Below are 6,211 nucleotides of genomic sequence, written 5' to 3' on the forward strand. Positions count from 1 at the left end.
AAAGTATTTTCCCAAGGATTGTAGCAACAACAAAGTCAAAGCAAGCATGGGATACCCTCTGGACAGCCTACTAAGGCATGGAAAAAGTGGAGAGAAAAACTACAAATGTTGGGGGGATACTTTGAGACAATTTGTATGAAAGAGTCTGAGAATCTAGACTCGGTTTTTACACCTGTAATTGGACTGGTTACTCAAATCAAGTCTCATGATGAGACACTTGAGGAAAGGAGAATAGTTGAGAAAGTTTTGAGAAGTCTGCCAACAAGGTTTGATGCCATTGTTGTGGCCATAGAAGAGACAAAGGATCTCTCACAATTTTCAGTGGATGAGCTTCATGCATCACTGATTTCTCATGAACATAGACTGAATAGAGCAACAAACTCCTCATTGGAGCATGCCTTCAAGACACAAGTTTCATTTGGTCAAGGTAGAGGCAGAGGAAGATCAAATGCTAGAGGAAGAGGAAGAAGCCCACACAAAGGTGGAAGAGGCAGCCCTTCAAGCTCAAGTGGAAGGGGCAGCAATCAAAATCCAAGTCAAGGCCCAAGCCAAAATCAAGCACAAGGTCATAGGTATGATAAATCTCAAGTTGAATGTCATTATTGTAAGAAGTATGGTCATTATGCAAATGAATGTAGAAAGAAGCAACATGACATAAGTAACAAACCAAGTGTAAATTTCACAAAGGAAAATCAAAACCAAGATAGCATGTTTTTAGCTTGTAATGTAGCACAAGAAAAACAAAGTGATGTATGGTTTCTAGATTCAGGGTGCAACAACCACATGACAAGGAACATAGAAATGTTTTCCAATTTATATGAAAGTGTGAAATTTGAAGTGACATTAGGGATTGATAGCATAGTCTTTGTCATGGGCAAAGGAAGAGTCAATATTCTAACAAAGAAGGGGGGAGAAGAAGTACATTTCAGATGTTTATTTTGTCCCTGGTTTAAATCATAACCTCATAAGCATTGGATAGATCATGCAAAAGGGCTACAATATTTTCTTCAAAAATGATAAGTGCACAATTTTGTATAAGCCTCCAAGCAGACAGTTGATTGCAAAAGTTCAGATGACAAACAATAGAATGTTTCCTCTCAAGCTAACATCAAATTTGAAGGAAGAAGTTGCACAAGCACAACTGTCAATGAATTCACAAGAGGATGGAAGAAAAGTTGCAGTTGTCACACAAGTAAACTTTCAAACAAAGGTTAAAGATGAAAATTGGTAATGACATTTGGGATTTGGTCGTCTCAACTTTGTAGGTTTAAATTTACTGCATATGAAAGGCACTGTGAAGGGATTGCCACTCATAGAAAAATCGGATAGACTATGTGAAGTATGCATCTTGGGCAAACAACATAGAGAGACATTTCCAGCAGGAAAGTCAATAAGGGCAATAGCACCTTTGGAGATTGTCCGTTCATATTTGTGAGGACCAATGCAGACACCATTAATTGGTGGCAGCCACTATTTCTTGACCTTCATAGATGACTACACAAGGAAGACATGGGTCTACTTCCTAAAATAAAAAAGTGAAGTGTTTGAGCGCTTCCGCCAATACAAGGCTCTTGCTAAGAAGCAATGTGGACACTACATCAAAGTCTTCAGGACTTACAGAGGTGGCAAATACATCTCAAATGATTTCCTACATTTTTGCAGGGTGCATGGAATTCACAAGCAATTTACAACAAGGTATACATCTCAACAAAATGGTGTCGTGGAAAGAAAAATAAGACCATTATGGAAATGGAAAGGAGTATGTTGAAGGAAAATAATTTGCCAAATGATTATTGGGTTGAAGTTGTCGTTTGTGTAGCATATATCATTAATAAATGTCCAACCAAAAGTGTCAAGAATGTGGTTCCTAAAGAGGCATTGAGTGGAAGAAATTATGGTGTCACTCACATGAGAGTGTTTGGATGTGTGGTGTATGCACATGTCCCAGATGAGTTGAGGAAGAAGTTGGACAACAAGGGGGAGAAATGCATATTTGTTAGATGTAGTGATGAATCCAAGGCATACAAGCTCTATAATCCATCAACCAAGAAGGTCATAATCAACAAAGATGTGCAGTTCATAGAAGAGGAAGCATGGGATGGAATTTCAGATAATACAATCAAGGTGAAAACATGCATACCACATGAAGACAAAGAGGAATTTAGAGTAGCAAGTAATTCCTCAACAGTGACTCCTTGCACTCCTATTCAAGCTCAACAAAACAATCAACAAGTGACACCGTCAACAAATAGTAGGACAGTGTCACGTAGTCAAGCAAGTGCTTCTCCAAGCACACCGCAAAGATTCGTAGCATCATTTACTTCAAGCCCAACATTAAGTGACATGACAAGCCCATCTTCCGCAAGCATAAGAAGACCAAAATGCAGAAATTTAAACGAAATTAATGAGCAAGATGAAGTTGATAGTAGTGTTGGTCTGAATTCCTTATTTGCATTGTTTTGTCATGTAGAGGACCCAATCCATTTTGAGGATGTAGTAAAAGAATAAAAATGGGTTGTGGCAATGGATGAATAAATAGAAGCAATAAAAAAGAATGACACATGGGAGTTAGTGGATCTTTCGCAGGGAAAATAAGTCATTGGAGTGAAGTGGGTCTATATGACCAAGAGAAACGTTGAGGGGAAGATTGAAAGGCATAAAGGCATAAAGCAAGGCTAATTGTCAAAGGATATAAGCAGCAGCATGGAGGAGATTATGTGGAGACATTTGCACTAGTCACGAGGATGGAGACAATGCGTACAGTGGTGTTGATTGTCGCTCAACATAAATGGAAAGTGTATCAAGTGGATGTAAAATTAGTGTTCTTGAATGGAGTGTTGAAAGAGGAAGTGTATGTTGCACAATCATGTGGTTATGAGGTAGAAAGAAAAGAAGACAAGGTGTACAGGTTGAGGAAAGCTCTTTACGGGCTGAAGCAAGCACCGTGTGCATGGTATAGCAAGATAGATGCTTACTTGTTGGACAATGGCTTTGAAAAATGTGATGGAGAGCCTACTCTCTGCATCAAAGAGAGTGATGGTAAGCTTATTATTTTTGTCTTATATGTAGATGATTTGATTTTTACAGGAAGTGATGATTTACTCATCATTGGTTTCAAAGAAGTCATGAAAAGTGAGTTTGAAATGACTAACTTTGGGTTGTTAAGATATTTTTTGGGCATAGAAGTCACCAGCAAACATAAAATGATATTTTTATTTCCCAAGCAAAGTATGTAGCAAATTTTTTGGAGAGGTTTAATATGCATAACAACATGCCCACACCAACTCCAATCATCATAGGGTTGAAGTTGAGCAAAGAAGATTGCAGCAGCAATGTCAATCCAACATTTTACAGGAGTATGGTGGGAAGCTTGATGTATTTGACCGCCACTAGATCTGATATAATGTATGCATTAAGCCTAGTGTCAAGGTTCATGGAGACACCCAAGGAGACACATTTTCAAGTAGCCAAAATGATTTTAAAATATGTCAATGGGACAAAAATTATGGTATTTTGTACACGGCAACAAATTATTTTAGGCTAGTTGATTACAATGACAGTGACTAGGCAGGAATTGTCGATGATAGAAAGAGCACGTCAAGATATGTTTTTCATTTGGGTTCTGGAGCCATTTCATGGGCCTCCAAGAAGTAGCCAATAGTGTCATTGTCAACAAGAAGCCGAATATGTCATCACAACAGCAGCATTGTGTCAAGCATTTCGGATGAGAAGAATGTTGAGGGATTTATGCCACGACCAAGAAGGAACAACAACTATTTTCTACAACAATAGTTATGTAATTTCATTATCAAAGAATTTTGTTTTTCACAAGATGACCAAGCACATTGATGCTAAATGCCATTTTATTAGAGAGTTGATTAACAATGGTGAAATTGTGTTGCAGCACTGCAAGTCATAGGAACAGTTTGCTGACATTTTCACAATTTTCACAAAGCCATTGGCACGTGAAAATTTTGTTTATCTCATAGATTGTTTGGGAAATTTCAATGGTGGCAGTGGTGGTTAAGGGGGAGTGTTGGAAAATTAATCCCAACCACGGTGTTAAATAAACCGACAGCAGGGATACTTGTGGTACACAAGTAAATCAAGCAAGCAGACTTTGTTTGCAGTTGAAGATTTTGTTTGTAGGTTGAAGGACATGGATTAAATGAAGTTCTAAGCAGGAATACACATCAAACCATGCTGCAACAGACATCAAGAAATTAAGAATGAATGTGAATTTAATGAAGAGTTGGTAAAAACGTATGGGAAAACATTCACTCTGCAACTATTACTTGCACTACAACATCTGCAAGTTTAGAAAATAATTTATTTTGTACAAGCACCCATACCATGTCTTTATACTTTGACTTTGTCATAAATTTATGTGTTGAAATGTATGTTTTTCATATGCATTTGTAGAAGTCTTTAGTTAGGGTGTAAGTCTAAGAGGTGAAGTGGAGAAAATTGTGGAGCAAATTTTGGTGGGCGCGTGAAAACAATAGGTTTTACATTCTGTGCAAGTTTAGAAAATAATTTATTTTGTACAAGTGCCCATACCATGTCTTTATGCTTTGACTTTGTCATTAATGTATGTGTTGAAATGTATGTTTTGCATATGCATGTGTAGAAATCTTTAGTTAGGGTGTAACTCTGAGAGGTGAAGAGGAGAAAATTGTGGAGCAAATTTTGGTGGGCGGGTGAAAACAAACAAGTTTTACATTCTATTACTCGGCAACCCCTGGTGAACTGCAAATCACTATAAGAACTTTTATTTACTTGGTGAAGGAGTCGTGCCTCCATATGAATGTATTTCATGCATTAAAATTATAAACCAAAGTTTTATTGTGTTGCTTCATTTTTACTTTGTCTTCATGTGATTTATTTATGTGTTTTTAAGCTCCTATTTAGTTGTGATTTGTTGGCCGCAATAGAAGATTTGATCTCCGCAACCAATTTGTTGAGGGAAAGACTCCTCTGCACTAATTATTTTCAAAGTGGAGATTGACTCATCATTGTTATTTAAGGAAAATGATGTCACATGGAATTACCAGCTAGTGGTCTATAAGGGAGCATACTTTCACTCCTACTAAATACCTCTAGATCTACGAAATGCTTCTAGATCTTTAATTATTAACCTATATTGTTAACAGGTTTCCTTACTTCCAAAAATACTAACTTTTAACCAACCAAAAACAATTTTAAAAAATACTCATATATAATATAAATATTAATATCACAAATTACAATTTTTTAAATTTCGATACTAATAAATAATTTATAAAATTTCTTATAACTTTGTAAGACCAAAAACAAATTATGCATATAATTTACTTTAAAAAAAAAAAAAAAATTAACTATGTTAATATGAAAATGCCTAACGAACATCAAAGTTAACATAAAATTACAATCATTCTCATAAAATATTATAACTCCTTTGCTAAATGATTTTTACACATGGCTTCTTGAAGGATAATTTATGTTAATATAAAAATGTGTAACAAACACTTTTTTCAGAGAGAAAAAACAGTATAGATTATATTAAGAGCATATAATGATCAAGTATACATAGTGAGAAAGGGCCTCAGCCACATGAGCGGAAACAGTACAGCAGATCAATGTGTATGGGAAAAAAAAGATCCCCAAAAATTCTGGACATGTTGATCAGAAGGTAGCAAAAGAGATCTGGAAAGTAGCATAATAGAGACATGCGCAGATGAACACAGAATAGCTGGAAACATATGCAGAACATATCAGAAGATTACATAAGAGAGAGAGGGCCAGCTCAGTCCAGCGGCATAGACCCCAGAATAGTAGACAATATGGAGTCCAGCGGCAAAACGCAGCCCTGGAAAATCCGACCATTCCTCCACTTCCAGATGTGCCAGCAAGTTAGAATGAAGAGAGCATGCCAGTTGGAGCATTGAGAGCCCCACCATGAGAAAGCTTCCTGAACAGAAGAGAACAACCGGTGAGGGAAAACATAAATCAAGGAGAGCTCATACCAGATAGCAGAGGAGGCAGCGCATTGAAAGAACATATGGTTGTTCGTTTTTGCCTCCGCCAGATAAAGATGACATCTGCCAGGACCGTGCCATCCTTTCTTTTGTAGAACTTCCCAAGAGAGGTTCTTGTTGGAGAAAAGAAGCCATGAAAAAAGGATAGATTTGAGAGGGTAGGGGGCTTTCCAGAGGATGACGGGAAAGAAGAA

The sequence above is a fragment of the Pinus tabuliformis genome, chromosome X (assembly GCF_031772625.1).
Source record: "Pinus tabuliformis cultivar Carrire ecotype Pingquan chromosome X, CPIR1, whole genome shotgun sequence".
NCBI classification, from domain to species: Eukaryota; Viridiplantae; Streptophyta; class Pinopsida; order Pinales; family Pinaceae; genus Pinus; species Pinus tabuliformis.